The 17,201-nt window shown below is 43.3% G+C and overlaps 1 protein-coding gene across 1 annotated transcript in view; it reads left to right on the forward strand.

The window, feature by feature from the left end:
- STS (steroid sulfatase) overlaps positions 1-17,201 on the forward strand; it is a 279,363-nt gene that overhangs the window by 261,432 nt on the left and 730 nt on the right. The window lies entirely within an intron of this gene.

Below are 17,201 nucleotides of genomic sequence, written 5' to 3' on the forward strand. Positions count from 1 at the left end.
AAGGCAAACCAAGACTCAGAGTGTGCTATCTATCAACCATTTATTCATTTAAGTGGGGGAGATAGAGCAGATTCCTAGACCAGATGTCAAGATTCATGAAGTCACCTATGCCAACAGAAAGGGCATTTATTCTTACAGTGTTAATGCCAATAGCCATTTTTTTGTTGGCAAGCCTCTGTGTCTGAGAGACTCAACCAAAATTGTCTGTAAATCCTTAACAGGTATTCTGCAAGGTGAATCTGAACCGCATGATTTTACAAAAGAAAATGGATGCTCACGTTACAGCAGGCATTTGCTGGAGGGCTGGCAAGTGGCAGGTGTTCACCCAAGACCCTCCGCACATCATCTGTTGGCGTTTTCTGTGGCCACTTATATGAAGCACCCTTGTCCAGGGAGACGTGGTTTAGGGAAGGTCAGTTGTGGATATAGACCACTTGAATCCTTGAAAGTTGGTGGAAGGCCACAAGCTGGCCGACAGAAGTTACCAATGCAGATACCCCTTCCTTTTGGTGACCTGCTCATTCGTCTGGTATTTATGAATTTCTTCTCCAGGCTCATTGGAGCCATTCATGCATGCATGCAACCCTTCATTCATTCTTCATTCAACAAGTGTGTAACGTGTACTTCCCAGGAGCTTTGTCTTTCTGCAGCGCAATAGAAACAACAATTTCTTTGATTTTTTTAAAACGTTTTATTTGTTTGAGAGAGAGTAAGTGAGAGATGGAGACCGCGGAGTAGGGGGAAAGGCAGAAGGAAAAGCAGACTTCCCTCTGAGCAGGGAGCCTGACTTGGGGCTGGATCCCAGGACCCCGGGATCATGACCTGAGCCAAAGCCAAAGAGCAAAGATGCTCAACCAATGGAGCCACCCAGGTACCCCAAGGATTTCTTTTAAAAATGGAGATTTTTCTGGGCATCCCGGGTGGCGCAGCGGTTTGGCTCTGCCTTCAGCCCAGGGTGTGATCCTGGAGACCCAGGATCGAGTCCCAAGTCGGGCTCCCTGCATGGAGCCTGCTTCTCCCTCTGCCTGTGTCTCTGCCCCTCTCTCTCTCTCTCTCTCTGTGTCTCTCATGAAAAAGTGAATCTATTTTTTAAAAAAGGGAGATTTTTCTTAAATGGAAGACGTCCCATTTTCTGCTACAGTGGCACACCTCACTGCGTTTAGTTGATATTATTACTTGATATTAGTGTCCGAGGTCTTAAATCACATGCCATATTGTTTCTGCTATTAGGAATTACTCCTCTCAAGTATGAGATAGAAGTGCAGTCCTCCTCATAGCTAACAGCACACGGATCATGTGTATCCAGCCACTTCCAACGTGTAATTAAGTTGAAATTATTTTCTTGAAACACTGCGTCGAGTGTTTTTGAAAATTCCAGTTTTCGTCAGCAAATGTGAGTTTTGAAAGCCAGCACGTGCGTGCATTGGAAAAATTTATATTTTGGAAAACGTATATTTGGTGGGGAGTGGAATTCAAACAGGGACATAGAAGGTCTTTATCGCCACATCATGGAACCCATTTGCCACTTCTGCGCACCATCGTGGCCTGCAGCGCTCCCTAAGAGATCCTGGCTTACAATATCATAAAGGAACGAGTGTGTGCACATTTATTTTAAAATGGGGTAGGGTCGCTGCTAATTTGGGCTATATTGATGTGGCTTAGTTCCAGAGGAGCAGACGGAAGGGAGGAAGGCAGTACAGTTGCTGGGCTGGAAGCCAGGGCTCAGAATCATTGTACTTGTAGATGAAATAATAATTATTTAGGATCGTTTGCTAATCAGCAAAACCTTGGAAGTGGCTGCTGACAGGCACTAGTGAGGTAATTAAGGTGAAACACTGAATTTGCATACATTTACACTTTGATCATTGTTTGCAAGATTCCTTCTCTAGAAATAGACTTCACTTCTTTGAAAATGCACACTAAATCAAAGGCTGGGGAAGGAAAAACTGCAGTGCAGCAATCATGCTTAAGACAAAAATCACAGAATCGCCCTCACAGAGACAATTACCTGAAGATGCTCTTGTCTGTAATTGTAAGACAGGCTCACCTTAATTTTCTCAAAGTATGAGCTATAACAGATTCATACTTTCTTTGTTGGCCTCTTCATTGAATATTGATGTCGGGGCCTTTGCAGGCACATTCCCTACGCCTGTCAAGATGTGTTGTTATTGATCATATAAGAAGTCCTGTTTGTGCATTTGTTGAACGGCCCATTCTAACGCGGGTTCGTGTAGAACCGGACATTGCCATTTTACTTCAGGAGTGAAGTAGCTTATGTGAAGTGAACAAGTGCCAAGCAAAAGCACCCCCGAACAACCCTGCGGGAAAATACTTTCGAGGTCGCATTGTCATTGATGCAGTCTGAGCATCAAATGCTTGGTCCAGACCATGACTTTTATCAGCAGTATGGCCTTGGACAAGTTGTCATTCTATTCTTCGGTTTCTTGATTTAGAAAAAGAATGGGCCCAAGTACTGTTGGGATCCTTTCCAATGCTTACAAGCCTTTAAAAATCATCTTAGTAAAAAAAAAAAAATTATAATAAAAAATAAAAATCATGTTAGCGTGCACGTGGGTGGCTCAGTCATTTAAGCATCTGCCTTCAGCTCAGGTCATGATCCCAGGGTCCTTGGATGGAGCCCTGCGGCACTTTCCCTGCCTCTCCCTCTCCTGCTGTTCCCCCTGCTTGTATGTACTCAGTCTGTCTCTCTGGCAAATAAATAAATAAAATCTTTAAAAAAATACATAAAAATCGGGATACCCAGGTGGCTCAGCAGTTGAGTGCCTGCCTTCGGCTCAGGCTATGATCCCAGATTCCTGGGATCGAGTCTCACATTGGGCTCCCTGCCCGGAGCCTGCTTCTCCCTCTATGTCTCTGCCTCCCTCTCTGTGTCTCTCATGAATAAATAAAATCTTTATAAAAAAATACATAAAAATCATGTTAGTAACTTATATTCATGATCATTATAAAAATTCTGTTGGTTTGGCCCTCAAATGATTTGCAATTTATAATTTCCTTAAAATCTATTTTGTTCTTATAAATAAATATTTCATGACTAATCCTAACTGGACATTTAAAAAATATTTGAGAGAGAGATGTCACAAGAGCCTGGGGAGTGGACAAGGAGAGGCAGAGGGAGACACAGACATCCTGCTGAGCAGGGAGCCCAACCTGGGGCTTGATCCCAGGATCCTGAGATCATGACCTCAGCTGAAGGCAGAAGCTTAACCAACTGAGCCACCCAGGTGCCCCTGGACATTTTTTTTTAAGTAGTGGGGCTTTGCAAAGGAACTGGGGAGACGGGATGTACAGATGGACAGTGGACAGACCGTATATGGCCATAATACCCAGACCTTCACCTCTTCAGCAACTGCCTCTAGAGTCCAAACTCCAGGCTTTTTAGCAATCACCTCAGAATGCTTTGGCCTCTCTTCTAGCTCAGGACCAACTAGAGGAAGTGAAATATGCTCCCCAGACTGAGGACTTGTATTTAGAGTGCTCCTAGGTCCCCCGGCCAATAGCCTGCAGGCACTGCGCATCTGAAGCCTGCCTTGGGGTCTATGTCAGAAGTAGTGGTGACTGACTCCCTATCTATAGCACGTTGTGCATAAACAGCCTCTGCTTGCTTTCACCCGAGGAAGGGGAGGACGTCTTTTTATTTCCAACCAGCTTGATACGGCTTCTAATATAAGTAGATGCCGCGGGTGCAAGCCGAACACATCCCCATCGTTGTAGTTGACGCAAGTTTATTTCCGTTTCGTGCTGTGGATGTTTCTATTTGGTGAAAAATGAGAAGAATCCATGCTAACTTCTCAAAGAACACTAGAGTGATGTTGCATTTTGTTTGCTTCTTATTAATAATTGAGAGCCACTTTCCCAGGAAGCCCATCATGGTGGGTTTTCAGTGTTGCTGTTTTTCTCTGGCATATCCGGACTTGTGTCAACAAGGCAAAGAGTAAACACAAGTTCTGAATACTGAGAATTGGAGGGGAAAGCAGGAAGTGGATGATCCGTCATTTTAAGGGTTGATTTTTGTGTAGAAACAAACCCCGAGAGTGATCTGTGATAGCAGAGGAGATTGGAGCAATTGGAAGGCAATTTATCGGATGGTTTTGGAGAAAGGATGAGATTCAGGGAAAGTAGGTAGAGCTGAATAGACGTTTTTCTCTGCAATTTGCTACATCTAAGCGAAGCCAATGGAAGATCCAGCGTAGTTAACTCCAGGAGTTCTTTCTGTGAGGTTGTTTGATCTGGGTTTTTATCCTACTGCATTCTGTGATCCTAGGCACAGACCTCTGAAGGCTCTCTCTGTATAATATGGTTTTTCTTACCTATGGGCGTTTGTAAGAAAGGGAATAGAAGATGAAGCACTTCGGTTAGACATGTGTGATGTTGCTCTGCCATCCAGGCTTCACTGAGGAACTCTGAAGCCTCTTTGGTGTTGTCTGTTCTAAGAGACACCCTGTGGTCTCTCCAGGAATTTCACTGGAGCAGGATGTGGGTGCTTTGAAGAAAGCAAGGCATTGTACAGCTTAATTCTGAGGCCATTTAAGCAAAGAGACTCAAGAATAAGTTGTGAATTTGATCCCTTGGAAAGGAAGAGACAATGTTTCTGAAAATAAATGTGTTTGAACATAAAACAGGGAAATTGCACGAAAGCAATCTTCTGCGTTTGATGGCAATTTCCATTTCTGTTTCAACCACTTTTTCAGACAAGATTATAGTGGAGCTTGCTTTCCTATTTAACCAGTCTCTGGATGTAAAGTCACCCCAAATCTTCAGCTATTGACTTTGAAGCACTGCTTACAGAAAAGGTACCTCTGAAACACACTAATCTCGTGTTTCTTTATAAAAAGAAACGCCAGTAGGACATTAGGCCTGTATCCATGTAGCTAACCATCTTATTAACATTTCATATTAAAAGTGGAACAGAAAAAAGGGGGGGGGGGCACTTGTTCAACCTCTCACAAGAGCTCATTGAGACATTTCTGGTAAAATTTTTTGGTATACCAGGATCTGAAGTGGAGGGAACTTGACCCAGTGATTCCCACAGTCCTGTATTTGAGGGGTGTTGACTTTGTGGCAGGAACCTCGGTGCTTGGAGTGGAGTGAGACCGTAGGATGATGGCGGGTGTGGGGCTGTCCACTACCGGAGATCCGGAGAGAAGAGGGGATGCGGTGTCGGTCCCAGGGAGTGACAAGGCCCATTTGGTTCATTCTGTCTACGAGATAAATGCATCCTGTGTTTGAGAAAGTCATGAGGAAGGGCATTAAGGCAGAGCACTCCTAAGCCAATTAGGTATCCGGCTTGTCAATCGGGATGCATGAGGATGAAAACCAAGACCTAAGATGAGCACAATGAACTTGGGAAGCCTGGATTTCAGAGTCCTAAAGTCTGGACTTTGTAGATGAGGAGGCATAAAATACAGGAATTCTGTATTACAAGAGAACAAGCGTTATGCTAACCGTCAACATTACAAATTAGCCGCAACTGTGCCACTCTCGTGCTGTGCCATCCTGTGTCATTCCAGGCAGGAAAACAGGCAAAGACGACGACAATGAACGGAGAAAGAAGGATGCTATTTTAGTGGAAATTGAGGTTTTATGGCAGACCCAGATCTTGGAGAGTAAGAAGGGCCTTAATGAGAACCTTGAAATTAACAAGTTTAAAAACTCAGATGTGGACTGAATTTATTTTGACTGGGTTACATTATTCCATAAGTGACTTTGTGGGGGGAAAAAAGTGCTGGTTTTTAGTTATTCACTAATAAAAAATGCATGAACCCCACTTACTTCCTGGATCAAAAGAATTTTCTACTAACTCAGCCCTTTGGTCTTTCACAGAATGACAGTATAGAGAACCACTAGCCACTACACTTTTCCAGCACTTTCTGTACACCAAGAACATTTTCATGTTCTGTTGATTTCAGTGACTGTCCCATTAAAATTGTCCTTAAATAAGCATATGGGGTCAGCAATACAAGTCAGCTGTACAGGAGAGCTACGGAATCATTAGTCATTATCTCTCCAGTGGGATTACGTATTGACCAAGGTATGTCATCGTGAGGGCATTTCCACCAAGAAACCTAGAGATGGGAACAACACGGCGGACTGCATATCCGTGCAATAGCGCGGAGGCGAAATCAACTTTTGAGATCATACTGCTAGTTGTGGAAGATAATGCTGTACCCTATGTGTGTAATGAGTTAAAAGACTTGTGTGTTGGTTTGCTGTGTGTGGCTTAATTTGCCTTTTAAATGAAACCCTTTGGGATCCCTGGGTGGTGCAGCGGTTTAGCGCCTACCTTTGGCCCAGGGCGCGATCCTGGAGACCCGGGATCGAATCCCACATCGGGCTCCCGGTGCATGGAGCCTGCTTCTCCCTCTGCCTGTGTCTCTGCCTCTCTCTCTCTCTCTCTCTCTCTGACTATCAGAAATAAATAAAAACTTAAAAAAAAAAATGAAACCCTTTACTTACTTCATATATGTTAGGTTTTGTTCTTGCAGTTTAAAGCCTTACAGATTTTATACTTGTTTTGTTAGCACATGCAGTATTTTGCCTATTTTCTATTATTGACTGACATATCGTACTCCCCAAATTACAGAGGCCATTAAAGAAGAAAGTAGAGCACTCTGCGTTCCTGGAACACGCCACACACACGTTCATTAGCAGTCGGACGCGTCGGAGGGTCAGTTAAGTGTTATATCACCGTCAACTTGTCAGTATGGTCTTCCGTATTGATTTCCACTTGATGTGGTACTTTCTGCAGTGCAGGAATGCATTTTGGCTCTCAATCTGCACTTCTTTTTCATTAAATTCTCATTTGTAGCGTGTCAGTAGGGTGCTTGGCACTTCCGCACGGCGTATCCGTGTCCTTCAGCATTTTCCACATGGCTCCGTCATAGCCTAAGGATGCTGTTTCATGATGGTTCGTCTCTGCAGCTCCCTGTTGGCTAGCCTGCGAACTAGGCATGGGAATGGAGCATAGGATATTTATTCTTGCATCTTCTGCTCCCATCTGTTTTCCCCCAAGCCCCTATACACAGATCTGCATACATACTGACTGCATTTCTCCACTGGTAGAAGACACCCAGTATCCATTGGATGATGGCAGGGACAGAGAGTGTGGCCCTTCCTCTGGATGTTTATCTATGATCTGATATAAGAGCAGTAGACAGTAACAGGCCCAGCTAGGTGTGTAAATATGCCCCATCTCTTGTTGAGTCCGGATGAGCAGTGGGAAAGATGCAGAGAAAAAGAGCTATCTGTAAGATAATTCCTTAGTTTTAAGATAACTTCCTTGCCATTCTGTTATTTTTTCATCTTGAATTTCCTGTTGCCCTTATCAGAACTCACACTTTGGGGGAAATGCCAAACGTCCTTGAATTTACCAAGCTTATGATCTGTAGACCCCAGATGGTGTATCTATGTAGAGGCCCAGGATGGCACACAACCTCACCCAAAAGGACCGGACGTGGAAATTAGCCAGTTACATAACTCTGTCTCCAACCATTTACCCTAGACCCAATTTCTGCAGGGGAGTGACGTGCCTTACTCAAACATCCCTCTTCCCTGAACTCTGTAGCACTTCCAACTGATATTCCTGGCTCAGGACTTGATTACACCTACTGTTTTCCTTTTCACTAATCCTTTCTGGTATGAGCCTTGACTTTTCATTTGCATTGCACATTCCTCGATAGTGCACCACGCTGCACCATGCCGTGGATTGGGAGAGCCTGGCAGAGCTCTGGATGCGTGGCAGTTTTTCAATAAACAGTTGTCGACCAATAGCCCTTAGGATGTGAATTATGAGTTCTAGCAAAAGGCAAGGTTTCATTTGCATAATTATGAGCTGAAGACTGGCAGGGAAAATGAGGTGCTGAGCTACTTCGGAGTTGCTTTGGCTGCCCCTTCTGATTAAACTATAGTTCACAGCAACTACATTAGGTATTCCAAGTTGAAATTTCCAGAAGTTGAAGGATACGTATTGTAGCTTAAGGAGCTAAAAGTAACATCCTCATGCACTCAAGAGAGGGCCGCGGTATCTCGACATATTCAGTTAAGGATGATTCTATTAAAGATGCTTTGAAAATGTTCTACAGACATCAAACTTTGGAATAAACATCAATCTGATAGCCCTTATATAGGGTTTGTTTTTTTTTTTTAACTTGATATCATGGATAAACTGTAGAGGGTCTAAGAATCCCTTGATAGGTGTAAAATCATGTGCATGTAGGTGTGCATTTAAAGAAGCAATGCACTAAAATTCTCAAAGGAACTTCTTTCTTTGGAAGGAAGAACCCACCCCTATTCCAATGAGATCTTTTATTCCAAGGGGCTTCTAGAGGTAGAAGGTACCAGCATAGTATGGTCAGCACAAAAGACCCCCAAGAGCACATGCAATCGCTACAGGTTTGTTTGCAGTCCAGCTTATGTCTTCAATACGGGATGACGTTTCGAGGTGGGAAGCATCTGTGGGGTCTATTCCCCAAGAGAGTGGGGAAGTGAAAGGGATGTAGTCTGGCTACTCACATTCCCGTTGGGATGGGGAAGTAGGAAATGTTCTTTTCAGGTATTCCTTGCCACCAGCAAAAATCTGATACGTCATTTGCAAATATCTTCTCCCATTCTATGGGTTGTCTTTTAGTTTTGTTGACTGTTTCTTTTGCTGTGCAGAAGCTTTTTATCCTGATTAAGTCCCGATAGTTCATTTTTGCTTTTGTGTGTCTTGCAAGTTGTCAATTGGCAGTTCTGACCTGTGATCTGAGATCAAGTTATTAGTTTTGCATTTTTCTCTTTTCTGAACCTCTTTTCTCTTGCCTTTTGAATTCCTCTTAAGGACTTGATTCTAAGATTTTCTCCTGGCACCATCGGCCTCCCTGCAGACGTCTAGTGATGGATTGGCATGAACGCTGCCTCTCTTCATTCTGTGCTTTCCTGAACCCAACTTAATTCAATTTCACCAGGCAAGCAATTTTTCTACCTAGCACCTCCTCTAGATCAATCATTTTGTTATAATTCATGACTCAACAATTCATGAGGGCTTGCCACTGTTCACTCTGGAGAGTGGAAGATGATTATACGTTGCAACAGTTTTGCACTCACCGTGTTGCTTTCCCAAGATTCCTCTCGGCCTGAAGGGATTGTAGCACATTTTGCAAATACAGATGTTCCATACATGGTAGGAGACCAGGCATAACTGAAGACAGCTTTCCACACATCAGACAGGGACCTTTAAGAATCTGTTAAGTCAAGAACAATTATTTGGTAGTAATTTTATTTTTTTATTTTTTTATTTTTTTTGGTAGTGATTTTAAAGAAAAAAAAAACCACATATACACACACACCTTATATAATAGAGTGAAAAAATATTGGTGGAAACCAACAATCCCCTAAGATACTAAACTGTGGGCTCTTGAGGTGTGATGCTCAGACCCCTGGGCATCTCCAAATTCAGAAGGTTGTCAGAACTACTCTACTGACAATGCTGTTTGCCATTTTTTTGCTGGATCGACTTTGTACTGATAATACAAAAAGGAGTGCAGGGCAAAACTGCGGGCACCTTGGTGCAAATAATGGCAGTGATGCTAAACAGGTGAATTGTCACGTTGTTCGCCTGTGATCTACGTTGCTGGTTTATGACAATCCTGTTTCCCTTGATGCCCTTGACAAAGCAGGAAACAGTCTTAATGACACTAAATCTCAATACTGGGGTATTAAGTCTTATCAATAGTCAGTGTGACAAAATGGGAAGCGTGCGTAAACTGGTTCTCCTGGTAATGGAATGTCGTGGCTTTCGTGAGGGGAAGCACTCGTCCCGTTATGTGAGTTTTGTGCTAATTGGGACACTTTTCTCAAGCGGAATGCCATTTCTACTTGAAGGAATGACTGCCAGATACACTTTGGAGTGCACAGTTTGGAAGACTTTTTTTTTTTTTTTTTAAGCGACCAAAGTGACCTAGACACTCCCAAGAAGAACAGCAAGTGACAAGAATCTTTGACAGCTTTCCAGTGCTTACACACTCTTCTGAGGACATCAGTAGTGATTTTAACAATTGGGGTTTTTAATGCTATATAGTACAATGTACAAATATTTAGAGGATGTGCAAAACGTACTGAAGCAATATTTTGTACATGAATAATGCATCATGTTACAAAATCATGCATGGCTAAAAGATCCTTTTAAAATGCAAGATATGCCCATGGATTTTAATATATGTAACAGCATATGAAACATTTACTGACTACAGATTTCCAAATTTCAAGTAATCCTTAAGAAACTACTCCTCATAGAATGTGGATGATACGTCAAGGAAAAAACGTACGCAGTTATCTGAAAAAGCTATTAAAATACCTCCTCTGTTTTCCAGCCACATAGCTATACAAGAGTAGATTTTTTCAGACACTCCAACCAAAACAACATATGACCACGGATTGAAAACGGGGGCAGATACTAGAATCCAGCCATTTACAAAGGCCAGGCATTACAGGGATTTTCAAGAGTTGTAAAAACAATGACCCCCTTCTACCTTTTTGTTAAGGACTTGATTATTTTCTGCAAATCTGTCACTGATGTTTTGACATAGCCTCATGACTAAGTAAATAGTAGGAAAAGGTCTCAGTTTTAATTTCCAGTCTGGGAAATGACAAGAGGCCTACTCCCTGGGGATCCTCCGTAGTCTCTTAAGAATAAAGGAACCCTGGGGCCGTGAGTTTGAGAACCGCCCCTTTGAGGTGTTCCTGAAATGTAAGATATTTATGAAAATCAGCTGGAGAGTTTCACACCTATGGACTCTGGGGCCACATCTCCTCCACACCCTACTTCTGGGTCATGGTCTTCACTCCAGTGATGGTCAGTGAGTTAACTAGGGTTCATGTGATCAACTCTGCAGGTAAAATTGAAATCACATCCTGCACCAGGCATGTGTTGAAATCTCAAATGAAGCGACAATTTGTTTTCTACTACCCCTACTGGTTTTTTGATTGACAAATAGAAGTGGGCATGGTTGTGTTTTGGGAACCTGTATGTGCCCGGCCATTGCTCTTGCGTGGGTCTCGGTTGCTAAGTTATGTTTTCAACTGTAGAAATCAGTCTTTAATGTTATGGCACATGTTTTCTGTGGGCTTGCAATCCTGTTGCTTGGATCAAATGCTCGGGATATAAAATGCCTTTCTTTTTTATTCTCTCTCTCTCTCTCTTTTCTTGTTTTGGTCTGCATTCAGTTTACTCAGCCAGGCGTGAAACACAAATGTTCTTATTTACCAAACTAGTTGCAAGTAAACAAGAACAGCTTGTTAAAATCTGTCATTTCAATTAAAGGAAACATGGAATACAGTTTAAAAGACATGATTCCTTTATAATTCCTATGTTATTTGCCTTTAACGTGAAACTGTGAAAGTTGAGAAGTGAGCATATACCGATAGTCCGCTTCATAATCTAGAAAAAGGCTGTGAAATAATGGTGAATCGTGGTGGGGTGAGAACTTGGTAGCATGATTCAGGTATAATTTCAGAGGAAAATATTTGTAATGAAGGATCTTTGAGAAACAGAAATACATCCTGGAAAAAAAAAATCCACCAAAGCTCAATTTGATTCTAAAAAAATTTTGAGCTGCCTCACGACTATGACAAAAAGATGTATAGACTGCGGCTTTCTTATTTTTTCAAAAAGTTCAAGTCCAGGGTCAGATAGCTGGAGACAGGCACAGTTAGAAATGTCCTATAAAATGTTGATTATAAAGTAGCATTTTCTCAGGGAACTAAGAGCAAAGGGTCCTAGGCAAGGAGAAGTTAGTGACAGAAACAAATTAAGAGGTAAAAATCGGGGGTTGTATCTATCACACATTCAATATCAAAAGCAAATAGAGGGTGCAAGTTATATCGTTTCAGCAATGATTTGAGGGATTTTAGGTCTGAAGAGGAGAAGGAAATGGGTCAAATTGGCATTGTGATTTTCAAAGTGATATATTTATTTTAGAGAGAGAGGAGGGTAGGGGAAGAGGGGCAGTGGGAGAGAGGAAATCCTCAAGCAGACTCCTCGCTGACCGTGGAGCCAGACTCCGGGCTCGATCCCACGACCCTGAGAGCGTGCGTGACCCGAGCTGCAAACCAGAGTGGGACACTCAGCCAACTGAGCCACCCAGACACCCTGCCATGTAATTATTATTGTTTTTTTTAACAAAGACAACAGTCGGCATCGCACCAAAAAGCCATCTTGACGACCTCTCTGTAGAGACAGAAGCAAAGTCAGTGGACATCTTGGGTAAATTGGAGCAGATTCTGGAGGCATATCGTTTTTTTAAAGCTGCAACGCAGGAATTGTCAGTTCCTGAACCCACGTGTTCCATACTATTTGGAACACTCACCAGCTAGAAGCAAACGAAGGAAATCTTGACTGGCGGTTTCTCACAGACTAATCAGGAAATGCATTTGCAGGTAGGTGTTAATCAGGGCGAGGTTGACGGATGTGAATGGCTCCAGAGTCGTCTTAAAATGCGCATTAACCGCAGTATATTTTCATGGTGAACTCCTCATGGAAACCAGCTGTGTGGTCTCTTGCCATATTTCGTCATGGAAGCGTATTTCATTGAACAGCCCAGAACAGCGTATTTCATGGAACGTTGGCAAGATCCACAGAAGCAGTTTGCATCCGGTTTTAACCTGGAAGAAAATAGCGGGACGTGGTTCACGATGATGAGGCTACGAACCACGTCTGGCAAATCCACCTGCTGTGGCCAGGTTGATGCTCAATTTCAGAACCTGAGCAGGCGTCCGAGTGGTGTTGCTGCAGAGCACCAGGCCGCCACAGTCCCTACTCTCTGCAGAAGATCGTTGGGGGGTCAGCTCTGCCAGTGGGGGTGACGCCAGGATGCGTTTGATGGCTCCTGACGTGAAGGATTCGATGGTGTTCTATCCTAGTATCCAGACAGGAGATTCCACATCGGACTCTGGTAGCACAAAACTCGTGCTGTGATTTCCCAGTCAGTGGTGTTCTGGTTTTAATGCATCTATTTGTATCTCACCATCCTTGGGACCAAAAACATGCTTTGCGGAAATAATGGATTCCCTTTTTACTAATGAACAGTGAGAAATCTCTCCCCAACTCTTGAATGTGGCATCTATCCAGATGATAATAATAATTCTATAATAACTGATGACTTAACTGATTGGGAAATACGGCCTTTAATCATTGAAAAAGGCAAAATGGAACAAAAAGGAACCCTCCAAATTTTCTCTGAACTGTCTGAAGTAGCACAGACCTTCCAAAGCATTTGGAAAATCATGGAAATGCAGAGATGTGCGTTAATTCAAGAAAATCTCACGAGTTCAGTGGATTGCAGGAGAAGATTAAGTGCCACTTACTGGAGGATACAGGGGAAATGGATGATTTCTGAGAAGATGTAAACTTTCAAAATTGATGTGGACAATGTAGGAAACTTTCATGAATTTAAAAAAATTTTTTTGATCTATTAAAAATTGCAGTTAATGGGCTTAATGGCTAATTTATATTTATTCGTGTAACAATTCCAGGGCCATCTACGGCATTTCTAAGAGTGGGGATGGGCTCTGTGGGCTCCACCTGGAAGCTTGATGGAAATGGGTCCCCATCGGTCTTACTGAACGGAACACATTTGGTGCAGAGATGCGGCAAAGAGGAATCTATAATTTAAGAAGGCTTCCGAGTGATGCTTTAACCCACGTTCAAGTTAGAGAGGCTCCCGTTTAAAATATTGTAGACAGCAGTGTAAGGGGAGGAAAAATAATTTCCTCTCTGCCTCCCCTTCCAACCTCTTGGCTGACACCCCTGAAACAAAAGGCAGATCAACAAGAGGAAAACCAAAAAAAAAAAAAAAGTCTATTAACACGTACAGCTCCCGTGTACAGGGGAGATACCGAGGGAAAATGAGTTTCCCCTCAGGTCACTTAGGACTCCAGCCGTGTAGCATCTTCAACAAAGAGCGTGTCTCGTGCAGGACCCGGTCAGCCTGGCAAAGGAGAAGCCGCGGTCAGGGCTTCAGCTTCTAGAGATTTCTCCTCTGGTGCTTTCTTCAGGCCAGTGGCCTCTACAGGGATCATTAGCCTTTGTCTTTGCATATTCATGTCCTACTTTTACCCTAATAGGGGGTCGAAGGGAGCTCCTTCTCAGTCACCTTCAATTTAAAACGATCCTGATGTCAAAGTGGCGTATTTTGGGGTTGCCCAATATGCTACCCTGCAACAGAAAATATGCAAATTGTCCGTTCCATTTTACACACGAGTTTAACACTAAAGAAGTGGATTGTGAAATTTAAAACGACAAAATAGAAAAGTGTCCTTTATGGACCACGTTTCTTCATGGACCACATTTTATATAAAATGTTGGCAGGTATTTTATAGGTATAGCTGCAAAGAATAATATAATTGAGTAAAATTTCATTTTTCAGAGTCTCAACTTCGGGAATGGTATCACTATATTTAATGACCATAAAAATTGAAAATGAGCAACGTGGATGTAATTGGATATGTATTGACGTCATGTAGATAGTTGACAAATATCACAGACCATAGAAATAAGAAAATCTAGGGGCACCTGGGTGGCTCAGTCTGTTAAACATCTGAATGAAGCCCCATGTTGGGTTTCACACAGGGCATGGAGACTACTTAAAAAACAAACGAACAAAACCCAAAAAATCTAAATGAAACAGATGGAGAAAGAAACTGCTTATAAGTGATAAATATTATTAACCTAAAATAACAATCAAGTGTAATAGTGATTCTGGAAAATGTCTATTCCAATTAGTACAGGATGATGAAATGAGTTTTCATCGCTATTGTTAAACTCCTTTTGTCTACTTTAGATAATAAAACACAAAAGAAGTTGCTAAAATCTTCTTTTAATATGAGAACATGAGACAAAATTATTGCTATTTGCAGTCTACTTGAGAGGAGTACAAGCAATCTGAAATTAAGTAAATCTTAACCAGCTAAAATAATATCAATACGAGTTAAATACACAAATCAATTTTTTTAAAGATTGTATTCATTTATTCATGAGAGACTCAGAGAGAGGCAGAGACACAGGCAGAGGGAGAAGCAGGCTCCTTGCGGGGAGCCTGATGCAGGACTCGATCCCAGGACCCCAGGGTCACACCCCGGCCAAACGCAGATGATCGACCACTGAGCCACGCAGCTGTCCCCGTAAATCAATATTCTTGTTTCTCTGCTATGGTGATAATCTCCCAGAAAACATTGAAAAAAACAAAACAAAACAAAAGCTACCAACTTCTAATAATGTTGATAATGATCAGTTCATACAAATAAGTTGGATAAGCAAGGCTTAAAACGCATACGCAGAAATCTGTAACATCCTAGGTACAGAAAACCAACCCTGAGCGTTTATAGACATAGTCCATTGACTTGGATTTGAATATTTAATTTTACAAAAACACAAATATGCAAATTGAAGGCATCCCGATTAAAAAAATCCAGGTGAGGGATCCCTGGGTGGCGCAGTGGTTTGGCGCCTGCCTTTGGCCCAGGGCGCGATCCTGGAGACCCGGGATCGAATCCCACATCAGGCTCCCGGTGCATGGAGCCTGTTTCTCCCTCTGCCTATGTCTCTGCCTCTCTCTCTGTCTCTCTGTGACTATCATAAATTAATAAAAAAATAAAAAAAAAAAAGAGTAATCCTTAAAAAAAAAAAAAAAAAAATCCAGGTGAATGAGAAGAGCAAATGAAAAGGATTAAACATTCTTCATATTCCGATAAGAGCCAACGATATTGTGAAAAACAGCAGTGTTTTGCGCAGTGATGTCTGTGTGCGCACGGAAATAAAATTAACCCGAAATCAAGACTTACCGTAAAGTTCCTCTCGATTAGATAATATTTTAATTATTAAAGTAGATAATATTTTTAATGTGCATACCTTTTAATATTTTTAATTATTATAATAGAGGCTATTTAATATTTTAAGTATCAATGTAGATACTATTCAATATTTTCAATTATTAAAGTAGATAGTATTTTCACACGACCACAGCTGAACCATGGGAAAATCTCATATTACTGATCTGTACATGTGTATCTAAGTGCATGATACATGCAAATATTAACTTTGTAACAAGTAATGTGTGTATATATACGTAATCGAGGCAAGAGCGGAATTTATTCGGTAGGGAGAAAGACCTCATATTTTGATGGATTTGATAAATCCTGGGCTGCACGCGGGGAGCCCGGGCAGAAGTGCACCTGCAGGACCCCGAACTCCCCCGGTCCTGCCCCAGGCGGTGCCCCGGGGTCACTGGGAGGTCACGGGGAGCCCTGGGCACCACCTGCTCTGCCCTTGCGCTTCCCCCTCCGGGACTGTGGTGCACCCCCGGCCGCTCTACGTCCTCGCTGGTCAGTGACGTCATACTTCTCTCCCCAAGCGTCAGATGGTTCGCTGGAGGGACGCAGTGGCACCTGCCACTGGAGCAGGTGTGTCCTGTGCGATTACTCTGAAATCCACTGGTTTTCCTGGAGCGTGGGCAGATCCGTACATCTGGTAATCGATTGTGTCTCCTGGCTCGCCCCACTCGATGATCACCGTCTGTTCCTGGCGTGGTGCTCAGTACTCGATTGTGCTGCATTCGGCCAGCCTGCCTGGCGTCCGCGGGTGGTCCTGGGGGCGGGGCCGCGTCCGGGTCCTCACCGTGTGCACCGGGAAGGACGCGCATTCCCGCTGTTTTCCTGCCTGCGGAAGCGTCCAGGCTGCGTCCCGGTGCCGACCCGCCGTGGCCCTGATGCCCGCGCGTCCTCTGAGTCCCCTGCAGGGGCGCGGGTGTCTCCAGTCTTCCCTGGCCGCGGGGCCCGAGGGTGTGGCTTCTCCCTGGCTTCTCTGGGGGTGACACACCATTTTCTCCTTTCTTCACTCAAGGAATTTTCGCAGTATTTGGTTGTCGAGGTGTTCCTTACAGTGGATCGGTTATCCACTTTTTTCCCTGGGCTGGCTCGGTCATCGACTATTTCCCCTGGGGTGGATCGGTTATCCACTTTTTTCCCTGGGCTGGCTCGGTCATCGACTATTTCCCCTGGGGTGGCTCGGTCATCGACTGTTATCCCTGTGCTTGTTCGGTCATCGACTGTTATCCCTGTCCTTGCTCGGTCATCGACTGTTATCCCTGTGCTTGCTCGGTCATCGACTGTTTCCCCTAGAAGGGCCACCTCGGTCCTCAGCGGTTCTC

Source organism: Vulpes vulpes, chromosome X, assembly GCF_048418805.1.
Source record: "Vulpes vulpes isolate BD-2025 chromosome X, VulVul3, whole genome shotgun sequence".
Lineage (NCBI taxonomy): Eukaryota > Metazoa > Chordata > Mammalia > Carnivora > Canidae > Vulpes > Vulpes vulpes.